This window comes from Monodelphis domestica, chromosome 1 (genome assembly GCF_027887165.1).
Source record: "Monodelphis domestica isolate mMonDom1 chromosome 1, mMonDom1.pri, whole genome shotgun sequence".
NCBI classification, from domain to species: Eukaryota; Metazoa; Chordata; class Mammalia; order Didelphimorphia; family Didelphidae; genus Monodelphis; species Monodelphis domestica.
In genome coordinates, this window is record NC_077227.1 from 341,277,759 (window position 1) to 341,296,046 (window position 18,288).

The 18,288-nt window shown below is 37.1% G+C and overlaps 1 protein-coding gene across 4 annotated transcripts in view; it reads right to left on the reverse strand.

The window, feature by feature from the left end:
* FGF1 (fibroblast growth factor 1) overlaps window positions 1–18,288 on the reverse strand; it is a 167,411-nt gene that overhangs the window by 11,068 nt on the left and 138,055 nt on the right. The gene's annotated exons all lie outside the window — the stretch shown is intronic.

An 18,288-nucleotide genomic window follows, 5' to 3' on the forward strand; every position in this document is an offset into this window, starting at 1 on the left:
TAGCTATGCTAAACTGTAGATATATATTATAGAAACCTGACAGGAAAACACAAGAGGAAGGAAAACTCATGAACTTAGGGTCACTCACAAACAACTGCAGGCTTCACTGTTATTGGTCCATTCAGAAACATCTCAGTCCCACCTGATCCTTACCACACTTCAGAGGAAGAAAATCCTCTTTTCTCTACTAGGTCATAGTCTTTGCAAACTTGTTCAATAAACCATTTCCCTTAAAAGAGGATTTGGAAAATATTAGGTCTTAATGTAAATAGTTCTCTTTCTACAAGACAGCTATCAAATTCCTCAAATTGTATATCTCTGGGCTATCCAAGTCAGTCCAGGCAAGTATTCATTCACCCAGATGTGACGCTGCCCAGTCAAAATGGTCCTTACAGCAATACAGTTCCTCTTCCCTCTTTAAGCCAGCTCACCCAGATACCAGGGTTGTAAAACCCCCTTTGCAGCTCCTTCTCAAGCCAGAGGGGGCAGAAGAGAGAGGTAGTGAAGTCAATGACTGCCCCTGGAACTTTTAGCCAATGAAATCAATGTCTGACCAATTGGGAATCATTCAGCTGAAACTTTCTCTCAGCAGCCTACTTCCAGGTGCCATAGTTTCAACAGAGAACCTTTTCAGAACCCCCTTCCACTTTCCTGGTTGCTGCTGCCCCTGTATCTCTTCCCCTTTTCATCTTCTGTGCTCAGTGACATTAAATGAGAGCCTCCTGAATATGAATGACTCACCTTTAACAAGTCACAACTCACCCTGATTTCCCCTATCAAATGATTAGTTGTTTAAAATCATACTTCAGACTCCAAATGTTTATGATTCCTTTATTAGTTTTATCCTTTTTAGGGGTAAAATGTGGAAATAAAAATTTATATGCAAATGATATATCTTTGGTCCCTTGAAACTGTGTTACTTTTTTTTAATTCTTTAGGTTTTAATAAATGAGCGATCTTTATCTGCCTCTTTATAACTGTTCAAGGTGGTGGAATGCATGGATTGTTCAGCCTGAGTCAGAAAGATTTGTGTGCAAATTCTACCTCAGATCCATGCTAGCCATGAACCCCTACAGAAATGCCTCCATTTTCCTATCTGGAGGATTGGGGAAATAATTTACATTAAAAAATCAAAGCACTTAGCAAACCAATGAAATACCATATAAAAGTTATTTTAATGAGGTAACTAAGTGGTGTAGTGAATATAGAGAATGTTGGATTGGGAGTTAGGAAAACCTGAATTTGAACCCTGCCTCAGGCACTTTCTAACTTTTTAACTCTGGGAAAGTCACTTACCTTCTTTCAGCCTCAGTTTCCCCATATTGGGGACTATAAAATTGGACTAGTACTAACACATACCTCCCTGGAATGTTGTGAGGACCAAACAAAATTGACATATATAAAGTCTTTGCAATCCTTAAGGTGTTATATCAATGCTAGCTATTATTAGAATTTTCCTACCCAAGTGAGGTACCACTCCTTATTGTTAACAAAAATAGTCAAGTCCTCAACTCTCTAGATTCCAAAACTGTCCAAAATCCCATCTGAAAGTTGTCTTTCTTCATACATATATTCTAAAATAATATTCATATGAGGTCTCCAATGTCAATCCATAAGAACAATATTACATCCTTTGACAAATTAAAATAAATATCTTCCTTCATACAACAATCACTTTTTCTTCCTTCTTTATCAAATTCACTGCTCCTCAGCAAAAGGATCTTAAAGGGATAGAATTCCTTACAATAGCATAAAAAAGTGGCTAGACATCAAATATAGAAAAATTGAGGTTTAGTCAAGAGCACACTGAGTATGAGCCAACATTATTTCTTGGCATCCAAAAAAACTAAAGTGATCTTGGGTTGCCTAAAAAGAACCAATGTGTCCTGAATGCTCATCCCACAGTGCTCTATCCTAGATTGACCATATGTGGAATATTATGTTCAGTTTATGAAAGTCAATGGCAAAATGTAGTGTGCTCGGAAGAGAGGAAACTAAAGTAGAGATTTGAGCCTATCACCATGTTGGTGAACCTATGGAAACATGTTCAGGAGGGGGCTGCTTTCCTCCCCCTCTCTACCACACCTGAGGGCATTTTTCACATTACCTGCCCCTTGTAGAAGAGAGAAATGCTAAAATGAATGAAAAGACTGGATTTTACAAAGCTATCTCATGAAAAAAAAAACCCAAGACAAAACTCTGCTGCCATTTTAGCATTTCTCTCTTCCACACCCTCTTCCCAACATCCCAATGGGGACACTTCCCTACCCTGTCTGGGATAAGGGGGTGGCTCACATGCTTGTGAGGGTTGCAGTTTGGGCAATTGGTCTCTAAAAGGTTCACCATCACTAGCTTATCACATAAGAAAACCAGCTCTAGAAACCAGGACTGTTTAGTCTAAAGAGAAGACTTGGAGGAGTCCAATGTAATCATTGCTTCAGGAGCAGAACTAGGAACAACTGGTGGAAGTTATAGAGGGGCCAATTTGAATTCCTTTTAAGAAAAACTTCCTGGTAATAAGGGCCATCCAAAAGTGAAATGGGTTGCCTCAGGAAGTAGTGGGCTCCCTTTCATTGGAGGTGTTCAAGAATTGGATAGATGTTCACTTTTCAGGGTTATTGTAAAGAGAGTCAGTTAGAAGACTTCTAACATTTATTACTAATCTGAGATTCATTGGTTCCATTAACCCTGGCTCTAACATTTGTTTTCCATGGAAAAATTATTATTTAGTGGATATAAGATTTTTTTCAAGTTTCCACAATTGGGGATAGTTTGTTGAAGCCAGCCCTGTGATTATATAATCATCATGATAATAATATCAATAATGGCAGAGGGGTGTATCCATGTTCTTTTGATACTTGGGAGTAAGAGAGAGCTTTATTAATTGCAAAGAAATTCTAAGGACTATACTTTCGAGAAGACTGCAAGCAACATCACCCAGAATGTATTGGGCCAAATTTTCCCCAATAAAGGAAAAGGAATTTAATAGAGAGGGAATGAGAATCTTCTGGAGTTGGTAATTAAATAGGTAGTAATAGGTTCCAAGTACAAGCAAGTCTAGTTTCTCCTCAAGACACAAGAAGGAATAGCCACATTTATATTCTCCTGAGAGTGTAGAGACAGACCATGAAAACTAGGATAACATAGGAAGGATTGGTGGTGAGGAAAGAAGAGCCTTAGATTAAATACCTTGAACTTTAAGTTCTCAAAAGGTCAATTCCCTAACTGCTATCCCAGGACTGAAAGGGAAGTAACTAAGCAGAGATTGCCATAGAAACTAATCCCTAACACCCTGCCTTGAGTGATATGTTACTTTCCCACTGTGTTGAGAAGATAAAGAGATTAACTTGGGAACATTTATGACCTGATTTAATTCCTTGCTATTTACCTTGCATTTGGCCTTAATTAAATGCCTTTTGCTCTGGTATCATGAATTATCTTGGCGTGGTCTGGCACAGAATAATTGATAGAGATTTGGGTGGTAAATTTTAATAAATGCTGACCACAAATAACACATCAAACCTTGGAGGAGGTAGCATGAAATGAAGGAGTTTTGTGGTGAGATGTGAGTGGGAGGCAGTCTACTTCATGATAATTCAGACTTCTCCCTGAAGTTTATAAAGTGTTTTTCCCAACAACACTTGAAAATATTGAATTTCTCTTACAGATTGAGAAACTTAGAGGTAGATTTTTGTCAGGAGGTATCTGGCAAGCATTTCTCTCAGAGAAAGCAGATACAGTGGTACCTTATTGAGAACATACAGGGAATTCCTATGACTGGTTCTTAATGATTATGGCTGTCACACAGATGACTAGCAACTGAGAGGAGTATGTACTCCTGTTGGAGGATCCTTCTTTCATGATTTATATAAAATGCATTTGTGGGAACTGTTTAATTATTTGAAACTCCTTTTTCACATTTTCCCTTCTTTGAAGTACAGCAAAGGTCAAATGCCAAGATGGCAGAGTGGAGGCAGAAGCCCCTGAACCTCTCTGAAAATCCCATCAAATCAACCTTAAAATAAAGCTTCAAAATGTTTACTAGAATGGCAGAACTAACAGAAGGACAGCATGAGGCAATTTTCCTGCAGAAGACAACTTGGAAAGTAGTGAGAGAAAGTATTTTTCAATGGGGTAACAAGGGAGCACAGTCTAAAACAAGGCCATACTAACAGTGGAGGTACCTCCCTCTTCTACTGTTTAAAATCTGAACTTGGACCCAGGCCAGCAGCAAGACACAGAGACCTTGCCTAAGCAAAATATCAGAGCACCTCCTACAGCCACCCCTCAAAGTTCTGTGCCCCAGCATAACTCTCCAGTGGGTCTAGCAAGTGCAAGCATGTGGTGAGACCCTGAGCCTCAGCAGTGCAACAGTGCAATATAACAGGTCCTAAGAGAGATTGAATCAGCAGTGGAAGGAAGCATCCAGAGCTTTTAGCCCATGGGCTATCATACCACCTTGGAGGAATTAAAAATTATAGAAACCCAAAACTAGATCTAAGAGTAACAGCAAGAAAATACCAAAATTCAAAAGAGTGCCCTCCCCATATCCTGGAAACAGAGCTTACTTTTAAGATAAAAATAAAAGTCAAGAAAAAGGCTGCGGAAAGTAAGCAAAGATAAACACACACACACACACACACACACACACACACACACACACAATAATAGAAAATTATTATGGAGACAAGGGAGAGGAAGGCATTAATTTTGATCAATGAGATCAAAGCAGCTACATTCAAAACTTCAAAGAAAAATGGGAAGTGGTGTCAGGCACTGGAAGAATTAAAAAATCAAATAAAAGAGGTAAAAGAAAAATGAAATGAAAGCAATGCAAGAAGAAAATAATACCTTAAAAAGCATAATTGAACAAATAGTAAATGAGGCCCAAAAAATCCACTGAAGAGAAGAATGCTTTAAAAAGAATTGGCCAAATAAAAAAGGAGGTTCAAAAGAACAAGAAAAAATAATTTCTTGAATTAATTATAATTATATATGGTAATATATAATTATCAGATCAGAGCACCTCCTACAGCCACCCCTCAAAGTTCTGTGCCCCAGTGTAACTCTCCAGTGGGCCTAGAAAGTGTAAGCATGTGGTGAGACCTGAGCCCCAACAGTGAAACAGTGCAATATAGCAGGTCCTGTGAGAGATTGAATCAGCAGTGGAGGGAGGTAATATATAATTATAATGTAAAAACAAATTACTTAAGAATTTGAACTGGGCAAGTGGAAGCTAATGACTATATAAGACACCAAGAAATAATAAAAACAAAAGAATTTTTTTTTCAATTTTTTTTTCAAAAGAATGAAAAAATAGAAGAAAATATGAAATATCTTATTGGAAAAATAATTGACCTAAAAATAGATCTAAAAGAGATAATTTAGAAATTATTGGACTATCTGAATGCCATGATAAAAAAAAAACCCTAGACATCATATTAAAAGAAATTATCACAGAAATCTGCCACAGCATTCTTGAATCAGCAAGTAAACTACAAATTAAATGTCCATGGATTACTTCCTGAAAGAGATTCCCAAAAGAAAACTCTAAGGAATATTATAGATAAATTTTAGAGCTCCCATATCAAGGAGAAAATACTTCAAACAACCAAAAAGGAACAATTCAAGTATCATGGAGTTACAAGCAAGATTACATAGGACTTGGGAGCTCCTATACCCCAGGATTGTAGGGCTTGGGAAATGGTGTTCTAGAATGAAAAGAAGGTCGGTTTATAACCAAGAATCACCTTCCCTCCAAAACTGAACGTAATACTATCAGTTAGGGGGGAAATGTCTATTTAATGAAATAGAGAATTTCCAAGCATTCATAATGAAAAGACTAGACCTGAACAGAAAATATGATGTTCAAATATAAGACTCATGAGATGCATAAAAAGGTAAACAGGAAAGAGAAAACTTAAGAGATTCAATGAGGTCAAACTGTTTACATTTCTGTAAGGGAAGATGATACTTGTAAGTCCTAAGAATTTTATCATTATCAGGGCAGTTAGAAGTAGTATACGGATTATATATAGAGACTAAAGGTGCAGGAATAAATTGATTGTGATGACCTATCTAAAAAAATCAAGGCAAGAAAAAGAATATTGCATTGAGTGAAGAGTGAAGGTAAAGGTAATGTGGGGTAAATGATCTCACCTGGAAAGGTATGAAAAAGGTATTTTACTAGAGGGGAGGCAACACTTAAACCTTACTCTCATTGCTCTTAGCTCAAAGAGAGAATAATATCCATAATCATTTGGGTATAGAAATATAGCTTACCCTATAAGGAAGTGGGTGGGAAATAAAAAAAAAAGTTGGAGTAGCTAATAAAAGTGAGAGTGATTTGGGGGAGGTAGTAGTCAGAAGTAAACACTTGTGAGGAAGGACTTGTGAGCAAGGAGAGAGAATGAGTAGGAACAAAAGGGGGAAATAGAACAGAGGAAAATACAAAGTACAAAATGAGTAAATTTTATGATATTAAATTTAAAAGGTTTTACACAAACAAAACCAATGTAAACAATATTAGAAGAGAAAAAATAAACAGGAGTGCAGAAGTGGAATTTTACAATAAGTTTCTCTGATAAAGGCCTCATTTCTCAAATATGTAGAGAATTGAGTCAAATTTATTAAGAATACAAGTCATTCCTCAAACAGGCAGTTTTCAGATGAAGAAATCAAAGGTATTTATAGTCATATGAAAAAATGTTCTAAATCACTCTTGATTAGAGAAATGCAAATTAAAACAAAACCACCTCATGCCTATCATATTGATTAATATGACAGTAAATGAAAATGATAAATGTTGGAAGAGATGGGGGAAAATTGGGACAATAGTGCCTTGTTGGTGGAGTTATGAATTGATCCAACCATTTTGGAGGACAATTTAGAACTAAGCCTAATAGGCTATAAAGCTGTGCATATTCTTTGATCTTGTAATAACATTACTAAGTCTACACCAAAGAAATATAAAATGTGTGATGGGGGGACCCATTTGTACAAAAAGGTTTATAGTCACTCTTTTTGTAGTGGTAAAGAATTGGAAATTGAGGGGATGTCCATCAATTGGGGAATGGTTGAACCAACTGGGGTATATGACTGTGATGCATTATAAGAAGTAATGACTGGAACGATCTCAGAAAAAACTGGGAAGATTTGCATGAATTGATGTAGAATGAAGTGAGCAGAAGCAGGAGAATATTATACAGTAAAATGATCAACTGTGAAAGACAATTATTATCAGCAATACCATGATCTGAGACAATTGTGAAAGACATGACAAATAATGCTACCCTCATCCAGAAAATTAATGAGTCTGAATGCAGATCAGAACATACTATTTTTCACTTTGTGTGTTGTTATTTCTGGATTTTGGTTTTATATAAGTATTCTATCACAACATGACCAGAATGGAAATATGTTTTGTAATATCACACATGTATAATCTAGAACAAATTGCTTACCATTTTATGGAGGGGGACAATATGAATATTATAATTATGGAAAATGTATATAAAAGATTATTATATGTAATTGGGAAGATAAAATAAAAAAAATAGAGTGCAAGAAAAGGTTAAATGGAGGAATTTCAATCTTTGTCACCTCCATCCAGAGTACTTGATTGCCACTTATATATAGCTAGAGAAAATGGCATTGATAGACATGCTTGAACATAGTCTGTAAGGAGAGATACTGAGTAAGTTTTTCCCAATATTGCTTATGGCAGCCACTGGAACACAGAGATATTTCCTGCAGAAACATGTGGCAGAAGCAGGCATGCCTAAGTAAAAGTCCAATCTGGGAATTATCTTATGGGCTTAAGAGCTCATGAGTTCAAAAGTATGGGACCTGGACCTTTAGAAAGAGATATCCTGATGCCAAATACTCCTTGCTAGAAAGAAAGAAAAAAGGAAAAAAAGCATTTATTTAGTACTACTACATACCAGTTACTGAGCTAAGTACTTTGCAAATAGTGCCTCATGTTGTGGAAAAATAAACTGTTAGTGTGGAACTATGAACTGATTCAACCTTTTAAGAGAGCAATCTGAAATTATGTCCAAAGAATTATAATTGTGTATATTCTTTGATCCAGTAATACTACTGTTGAGTCTGTATCCTAAGGTGATCAGGGGAAAAGGAGAAGAGTCTATATGTTCTAAAATATTTATAGCAGCTCCTTTATGGTGGCAATACACTGGAAATTGAGGGGATGCCCATCAATTGGGGAATGTCTGAACAAGTTGTGGCATATGATTGTGATGGAATATTACTATGATGAGCAGGTTAATTTTATTTAAATGAAAAAACCTACATGAAATCATGAAAAGTGAAACAAACAGAACCAAAAGAACATTGTAAACAACTAGAGGATCAATGTTTGAAGAATAACTTGTAAATGTCTACCTCCAGAAAAAGAATTGATAAATAGAAATATAAAAGACATGGTTTATTTGCACATACATATAATTTCTTTTTCATCAAGTGATGCCTCCTCTAGCACAAAGAGAGAAGGGAGGGAGATAATTGAAAATTTTGATAATGCTAACAAAAAATTAATTTGTAAATAAAAACAAATACTATCTCATTTTTTCCTCTTAATGAAGGTAGTTGCTATCATCATTCCTATTTTATAGTTGAGGAAACTGGAACAGACAAATGCTAAGTTGACTTGCCCATGCCCACAGAACTAGTAAATGTATGGGACCATATTCAAATTCAGGTCCTCTTGACTCTGGGCATAATGCTCCTCTATTCACTGAACCACCAACCTGCAAGAGGGTAGTCCACATAGTTCCTACCAGTGTCCAACTAGAAGAACAAAGCTAAGGAGTTACTCAGACAATATTGGTGTAGCAGAAAGGGGATTACTTGTTCAGTAGTTCCCAATATACAGTCGTCCCTTACTATATCATGATTCATTTATTGAGACTTCACTGTATCGTGGGTTTAAAAAATATATATCTAATTCAGTATCATGGAATTTTTGCTATATCATGGGATTTTGCAGATGAATACCATACTGTACACAGTGGAAATGCAGTACATCACTACTGCTTGTACAAGTTTGCTAATGTGAGATTGTACACTATTGACTGATGGAACCACATCCACAACCAACCACAGCACTGTGTTCTGCATCTTGGCCCACTGATTGGCTCAGTGACTGTAGCATCTGTCTATTTGCTCTCCCACTACTTCACAGATTTTCACCTATTGCAGGGGTCTCTGGAATATAACCCCCATGATAGGAGAGGGATCAATATATATTTATTTAGAAATCACAGGAACTGTGAGACTAGAAGGGATTGAGTATGACCCTAAGGGAGAAGAGATTTTGCTATGTTGTCAGATTATTGCCTTAAAAGTGACCTCAACCCAAATTTGGTTCCCTTCTGAGACCCAAAGTTAGGAAAATGCTGAAGGGTAACTTGAATGCTTTTTGTGTTTATGTTTCTTTCTATTTGGTGGCTCCTTATAAGTCATTTTCAGGGGTGTACTAGCAAATTTTTTACAAGTGGTTCTTCAGAAAAAATATACTAAAAACCCGCTTTTAAGATTACTCTGACATTTTCTCCATCACTTTGTTAAGTCTAGACAATCAATGAAACTATAAATCAAGCCCTGATGTGTAGCATTTGCTGCTTTCTGACAATCAGTGAGAGTCTATTGATCTGGCTCGAGAAACCTGCTGGTCCTTTGCATCTTATACAATATCCATAGGGGTGAAATAAAGGTTGTCCCATACCAGACATGAATTTAGTACTTGAGGTTATTGTGTAGGCAATGGCGATATGAATTACATCATGAGTATATTTTGAGATTTTCCAAGAACACTTCAGCCAAAGAAAGAAAATGATCCTTTGAAATCAAGTCCCTGGGATCAAACCTAGTTCGTGTGAACTCAACATCAGATCTCCTTGGAAAGAAGAGAAATGTCATTCCATCATACACCCATCTCCTGGCTTTGATGTGTGTAGAGGGATAAAATGTGATTCCATCACAATGGAGCTCCTTTCTGGTCTCCAACTTCTTTCAGAGAGAGCACAAACACTATTTCATTGAGTACCAGATTCCCTCCTTTTAAGGAAGAAGTGAAAAGATCATACTACCAAGTCTCCAACTTAGTCTCCCTCCTTGAAGAATAGGGAATAGCACCATTCCTTCAGCTCCCAGCACCAATGTCCTCATCTGACCTGCCTAAGGCCCTCAAAGAACTCTACCTTGATACCAAATGCCTATAGACAATAAACACCTACATAAACTCATTTATCAATGCTTATTTAATGATTAATGAACTCTTTCCATTGGACCTTCCCCATATCAAAGATTACAAATCCCAAGTTGTTATTATTCAAATCTCATTCTCTATCTCCCTCTATCAGATCCCTACCTCCTCTAGGATGTGGGCAGGATGTTCCATTCTAAAGCTACCTTTAGCTTCTACCATGCTCTCTGGAATGCCTGCTCCCTAAAGAACAAACTTGCTTTTATCTTAAATCTTTTCCTTTTACATTTCTTCTGTCTTCTGACTCTCATTCAGACCTGACTTCCTCCTGATGACACAGCCTCCCTGATCTATCTTTCCAGGACTGGCTACTCTTCCATTCAACATTCCCCATCCACTTCCAAATAAGGAAGATGGAGCATTCCTTGCTCCTCACTGCCATTTCCAAGTTATTCCTCCAACACCATCACTTAGTACAATTCCTCCTCTTTTGTGGTTCACTTAACAACAAAAGTTTTAGGCATTTTTCAGTTGTGTTTGATTCTTCATGATCCCAATTAGAGTTTTCTTGGCAAAGATACTGGAGTGGTTTGTCATTTCCTTCTCCAGTTCATTTTATAGATGAGGAAACTGAGGCAAACAGAATTAAGTGACTTTCCCAGAGTCACATAGCTAGTGAGACCAGATTTGACCTCAGAGTTTTCCTGACTTCAGGCCTGGCCCTCTATCTACTGTACCACCTCACTGCCAATCTATATTAACCACTAATTAAAAAATCTGGGTAGTTATTATCTAGTAGTCTCTATGATTCTCCCCTTCTTTTCTAAATGAGTGCAATGCCTGGCTTTACAGTCATTCTTTCCTCCTCAAGTCATGCCATCATACTATGGGACTTCAACATATATAGATATACTTTCAAACATCCTGACATCACAGTATCTAAATTTATTATTTTTGTATTACCTACTATCCAATCCTACTTTAGCCGCACACACCTTTTATTCTAAGCTATTTGTCTGCTTTTCAATTTTTTCTTCCTAAACTCTAATTTTCCTTATTATTTCTTTTTATTTTAGCTCTTCATCCTTTCTAATAACTCTTCTGTTCTTCCAGAAAAATCATCTCTTTTCTCTAAAATTCTTTTCGTTGTTATAGAATAACTCTCTTTATCTGGGTTTACCTCTATTATGTCCCTTAACCCATAGTATATTTTCATTATGCTCAGTGTTTTCTTCTGTTTACTCATATTGTCAGGTCAGCCCTCACTGGCTCTCTTGAATGGGTTGAATAGATCTTGGTTTGTTCCTCTCTGGTGTGTATAATCTGGATGGAATAGCTGACACTTGCCCTCTGCCTCAATCTCTGGTTTCTATCTTAGACTCCTACTGGTCCATTGCAGGTGATGGTCTAGCTCTACCTCTGACTCCGTCTCCTAGCATTGTCCTCTATTTGGGAGTTGGTTTAATCCTTTGCTGTGGCCCTAACAGACCCTACTGAAATATTGGGGCTCAGACTGGTCTTGGGCTTCCTGCACGGCAATGTTTGTGCTGGTACTCAGGCACCGAGTGCCGTGTTTATTGCTATGGCTCCTGGTGCTCCAAAGAGTGCACAGCCAGGTCCCATCTCCTTGAGCAGTGAATACTGAGACTCCTGTCCACTGCTTCTATTTTGGCAGATTAGGCCTGGGATATGGCCTCAGGTTCCCAATTACTAAAGTTCCTGTTGTCTTGTGGCTGCCCTGTTCAATGTACCAGCTGGCTTCAGTTTTGTTTATGAGAGTCTGTGCTGCCTTTGCTGGCTCAGCCCCTACTCTTCTGCTGGCTTTTAGCCTCCGTACTTGAGCATCTTCTGGCCTCCCTGTCATGATGACTCTCCCTGTTTAGGCTAACTTCTGCATTTGTCTGAGCTTCTCGTGGCTCCCTTGGTATAACTCCCTCAACCAGATTGGATCAGTTTCTGATTTTCCTTTTTATGGAATTTTGCAGTGGATAAAGGAACTTAACTATGCTTCTTTATTACTCTCTTTATCACTGGTCATTCTGAGGCCCTTTTCATATATTTGTTCAGAGTGCTGGGTTTCTTTCTTCTTTCACATTGCTATCTTAGCTGAAGGACTTCCCTCTACCACCAATTTAAGCATTTAAAGTCTATCTTTTTAACTTGTTTTCCTGCTTTGTTTACCCCGGTCTAAACTTTTATCTGAAATGTGGTCTAAAGTTCATTTTAATTCTTACTGTGTCCCTGGGGCAGTAGTCTGAAGTTTGAAATTGTTCCAGGGACTCTAATTAGAGGCAGCTAGGTGGCATAGTAGATAAAGTCAAGTCCTGGATCTGGAGTCAAGAAGACCTGAATTCAAATCCAGTCTCAGTCACTTACAAGTTATATATGACCCCAAGCAAGTCACTTCACTTCTGTCTGCCTCAGTTTCCTTATCTATAAAATGAAGATAATAATAGCAACTACTTCCCAGAGTTTGGTGTAAAGATAAAATGAGTTCATGCTTGTAAAATACTTTGCAAATCTATAAATTATATAAACATTTTACATATATATATAAACCATATAAACAGTAACTCTCATCATTGTTATTACTTAACAAAACTACAAAGGATGAGAGCTGGAGCTGGTTGGTGGGAGGCGTTTCCTTGAAACTCCCTAACTGTCCCTAACTGACTTACAAGTCAATCCAGGAGCAAGACTGAATAAGCCCAAGAATTGGTGGAGTTCACTATCTTTGAACTACTTTTCACCAACAACCAATATCATTAAGCACTTAGTGTAGTGAATGGACTGCAGAGCTTGGAGTCAGGAAGATCTGGGTTCAAATTTAGCCTCAGACACTAGCTATGTGATCTTGGGCAAGTCACTTGACTTGTTTTCTCATCTGGAAAATAGAGATCATAACAGCACCTCTCAGGGTTGTTGCGAAGATCAAATGAGATAATAAATATAAAGTTCTCAGACTGTGTTTGTACAGAGTAAGCATTATAAAAGTATTTATTATTATTACCCCTATATAAAAATCCCCACTTGTACAGCCTTCATAAATATCGCCAAGTCAGGTGACATGATTCTCCACCTCTATAATAGAGGCAATGGCTGCATTGATATTTCCATAGACCAGGAGGCTCTTACTGGCTCTAAGTGGCCTGAGTTCTAGACTTCTCTTTTCTTTTCCTATTCTCCAGTTCCTCCTGCAAATCTCCAATCCACTAAACTGCACAGTCACAGCTGTTACTCCTCCTAAATCCAGTGGTCCCACAAACTCTTGGAATCTGTCCTTGAACCCCTTAGTCAAGGTTTCTTGAAAATTTCAATCAGCATTGACTCTTCCAAGCCTGAAAAAAACCTCAAAATTTTGCAAAGACCACTAATGTATTCAATGAATAGTTGATTTCCCTGATTTAATCCCAACATTAAGGTCCTAGTATCTTTTTTTGTCTATAAAAATTCAAAGGTTTTGAGGAACTCAAGCTTTGAATACAAGATGCCTGAAGAAACAAAGATGCTACATGAGATCTTGATTCATATCCTGACTAGAGATTCAGCAATTAGTGTCACCTCTAGGAAAGTTAAAATGACCAAAGCATGATCTGAAAGACAGTGGCGATTTGGAGAAGTACTTCAGGACAAGAAAAGAGCAAATATACTAATTGTTTTAAAACAGAAGAGAATGGAGCCTACCAACTAGGCTACAAACGAATGACATTGACTGATTCTTAGGAATATTACATAACATATGATTAAAGGGATAATCAGTGAAAATCTAGAAGAGGAAGTAGTAGATACAAAGAGGAAGCATGGCTCCATCAAGAACACTCATAACAAGCTGATCTTACTTCCTTTTGTGAGTCTGTTAGACTGGTAAATCAGAATATTGAAGGTATAATTTGACTAGACTTTAGACAAGTATTTGACAAAACTTCTAATGCTTTTCGTCTGGAAAAGAGGGAGAAATATTTCTTAGATCATAGTATAATTGGGAATTTGTTGAATCAATTAATAAACATTTACTAGGTACCTAATATGTTTTAAGTACTAGAGAGACAAAGTCAAAAGCAAAAGAGTCTCTGCTCTCAAGGAACTTATAGTCTAACGGAGGGGACTACACATATTGACACAAATATATACAAAATGAATATGAAGTAATTTTGGGAGGGAAAGTAGTAGCAGGTGGGGTGGATTAGGAAAGGCTTCACATAAAAATGGAGTCTGAGCCAAATCTTTTTTATTTTTTAAACCTTCTGTCTTAGAACAGGTTCCAAGGCAAAAAAGCAGTAAGGGCTGGGAAATTGGGGTTAAGGGATTTTCCCTGGGTCACACAATTAGGAAGTATCTGAGCTTAAATTTGAACCCAGGACCTTCTATCTTCAAGCCTAGTCCTCTATCTACTGAGACACCTAGCTGTCCCAAGCTGAATCTTAAAGAAAACAAGGAATTCTAAAAGGGAGAGGATAGGGAAAATTTATCACCTGGCGAGAAAACCAAAGCAAAATCATGGAAGTAGAAAATAGAATATTTAGTGGAAGGAACACCAAGCTGGTGAGTATGGCTAGACTATAAATATGTGAAGAGAATAAGGTGTAAGAAGCCTAGAAAGGTAGGATGGGAATAGTTTGCAAACAGCTTTAAGTGCCATAAAGGGGGTTTATATTTCATCTTAGCAGTAATAAAAAGAGATTATATAGATGGATAAAGGCATTTATTAAGTGTTTACTATGTGCAAGCTAGATGGCACAGTATATGATCACCTGGTCTGGAGTTAAGAAGACTCTTCTTCCTGAGATCAAATTCTTCTTTCTGAGTTTAGACTCAGAACTGTGTGACCCTGGACAGGTCACTTAACCCTATTTGCCTCAGTTTCCTTATCTGTAAAATAAGTAGGAGAAGAAAATGGCAAACTACTCTAGTATTTTTGACAAAAAAATCCCAAATGGGTTCATGAAGAGTAGTACACAACTGAAATGAAAGAACAACAACCACAACATGTGTCCGGCATGGTGCTCAATGATACCAGCAGAAAGAAAGATAATCCTTACCCTCAAGGAGCTTACTTTCTAGTAGGGGAAGACAAACCACAAAAGGGAGCTGAAAGGAGAGGGGAATGGAGTAAGGTATGAGTCTGGAGAGTCAGAAGAGGAGCCAGGAGAAAAATGCACATGGATCACATCAATATTTCCTCAAACAGAAGTTCCAGGAAGGAATTAACTAAAGCATTTCTGGGGTGAGAGGACAGTTGAAATAGGGGCAGAAAAGTCCAAAGGGTCAGGAAATTATCTAGGGGATAATAAGCATGAGAAGGGAACCATTGAAGGTCAGGGAGAGAGGTGACATGTTGAGATCTGTGCTTAAGGAATATGACTTCAATAATTAGATTATAGAGGGAAGAGACCAAGAAAAGGAAGCCAATTAAGAGGATACTGCAAATGTGTAGGCAAGAAACAGTTAGGACCTGGCTTGTACAATTATATAGTATGAATGGGGATTGGAGGTATCAATGTGAGTGATATTGAAAAGGTGAAATTAGGGACAACTAGGTGGCTCAAGGGATGGAAAGCCAAACCTAGAAATGGGAAGTCCCCGGTTCAAATTTGACCTCAGACACTTCCTAACTGTGTGACCCTGGGCAGTCACAACTACCATTGCCTAGCCATTCCTGCTCTTCTGCCTTGGAACCAATACTTAGTAAGGGTAGGGTTTAGAAAGAGGAAAGGAAAGGAAAGGAAAGGAAAGGAAAGGAAAGGAAAGGAAAGGAAAGGAAAGGAAAGGAAAGGAAAGGAAAGGAAAGGAAAGGAAAGGAAAGGAAAGGAAAGGAAAGGAAAGGAAAGGAAAGGAAAGGAAAGGAAAGGAAAGGAAAAAGGAAGGGAAAATTAATAAGACTTAGCAACTGATTGAATGGGAAGAGGAGACTAAGAGTGAAAAGGTAAGAATATTCAAAATTGTGAATGGGGTTCACTGGAGAAAAAAAATGTTGCCCAACACAGAAATAAGAAGTAAGGAAGAGGATTAGGTTCAGGGAGAAAGATGATGAGTGTGGTTTTGACTCTGTTGGGCTTAAGAAGCCTATATCACATCCAGGCACAGAGGGATACTTAATACACTGGATGAAAGGTCAGGATTTTAAAAGGATCTTGATAGTTTAGAGAAGAGATTAGCAAACTAGGATCCATGGGTCAAATCTAGCCTGCCATCTGTTTTTATGTGGCTTGCAAGCTAAGTGTTTGGGTTTTTGTTTTTGTTTTTTTACATTTAAATTTTTTTTATTTAATAGAATCTTAGCTTCTTAGACATATAAAAGCATGTATAAAAACAGGCAAAGGACAGAGTTGATCTGTGGGTCATATTTTGGTGGAGCATTAAGTCATGTCTAAGTCAGATGAAATTTAATAAATACAAAGTCTTAGAAGTGTTCAAAAAATCAATTTTTCAGTTATAATATGAAAGAATAGACAAATAAGAGAGAAAGAGGGAGAGAGCAAGAAAGGAAGGAAGGGAGGGAGGGAGGGAGAGAGGAAGAAAATATACCCAAGGTCAATTCCAGGGGAAAAAAGGTCTCACATATACCAAAATTGTCTTAAGCAGCATTTCTCTTTTTTCTTTTCTTGGTAAAAGCAGCAAAAAACTAGAAACAAGGTATTGATTGAAGAATGGTGAGACAAATTATAGTACCTCAAAATAATGAACTATGTGCTATAGGAGACAATGAATATGAAGAATTTACATTGTCAAATGCAGAATAAAATATCCCAGGACATATAGCTAATTAGATAGCTAATATTTCTATAACATTTAGTATGTACCAGGCACCGTACTAAACGCTTTACAATTATCTCATCTGATCCTCACAATAGCCCTGGGAGGAAGATGCTACTATTATCCCCATTTTACAGATGAGGAAATGGAAGCAAATAGAAGTTAAGTGACTTGCCCAAAGTTGAGGCTAGACTTGAACTTGGGTTTTCCTGACTCCAGACCAGATGCTCTATCTACTACACTACTGACTTTCCTGATGGAGAATGAAGTAGAAAGAGGAAAACTATTATTATTCAATGACTGCAACAATGGAAATGGAAATAACAAAAATCTCCAAACTGAATAGTATTATTATAATGATTAAGAAATTTGACCCTAGAAAAAAGTTGAGCAAAGCCCCCTCTCCTCTTTTCATAGGGAAGGGAGGATTGTGGGAAAATAATTTAATCATCAGACTTAATTGATACGTTGGTTAAATTTAAGTGATCAACAGAGCACTGATCTAAGAGTTAGGAAGACCTAGGTTCAATCTCTGCCTCAGATACATATTAAAAATATAATTATAAACAAAACAACCGTTCTCAGACTCAGTTTCCTCATCTATAAAATGGGCATAATAGAGTCTGGCTCAAAGGGTTGTTGTATCAAATGAGAAAATATATCTGAAATGTCTAGTAAACTTTAAAACACTATATAAATGTTAGCTATTATTATTGTTATAAATGGCCCTCCTCTTCTTTTTAAATTTATTTTGATACAGGGCATGACTTGCTTTGCTAGGAGAAAAAGGAGAGAGATATTCAGAAATAATGTTGGTATAAAAATAAAGTGTATAAATAACAACTTTTAGAAACAGAACAAGATAGTGCTAAAAGTCCTAAGTTTGGCCTATAAACTAATGGGAAAATATTAATCCATCTTGAATCTTGAGATTTACGCATGTAGAAAATTCTAAAAGGTGTATTGCCTAGGGAAATGGCAATCCTATAGTTAGGACCTTTCAAAAATGCTTATAAATATCAAATGGGGAATGGTTAAACAAATTGTGGTAGATAATTGTGATGGGATACAACTATGCCATAAGAAGTGATGGACAGATTAATTTTTTAAAAACTTGGAAAGAACTACGTGGGATAATGAACAGTGAAAAGAATAGAACCGAGAGAACATTATACACAGCTATAGAAGTAACACTGGAAGAATAAATTGTGAATGTTGCCTCCAGAGAGTGATTTGAAAGTTGAAAACATGAAAGACTTAATTTGTATGAATATTTTGGTCTTCCAGAAGATGCCATCTGTGAAGTGGGG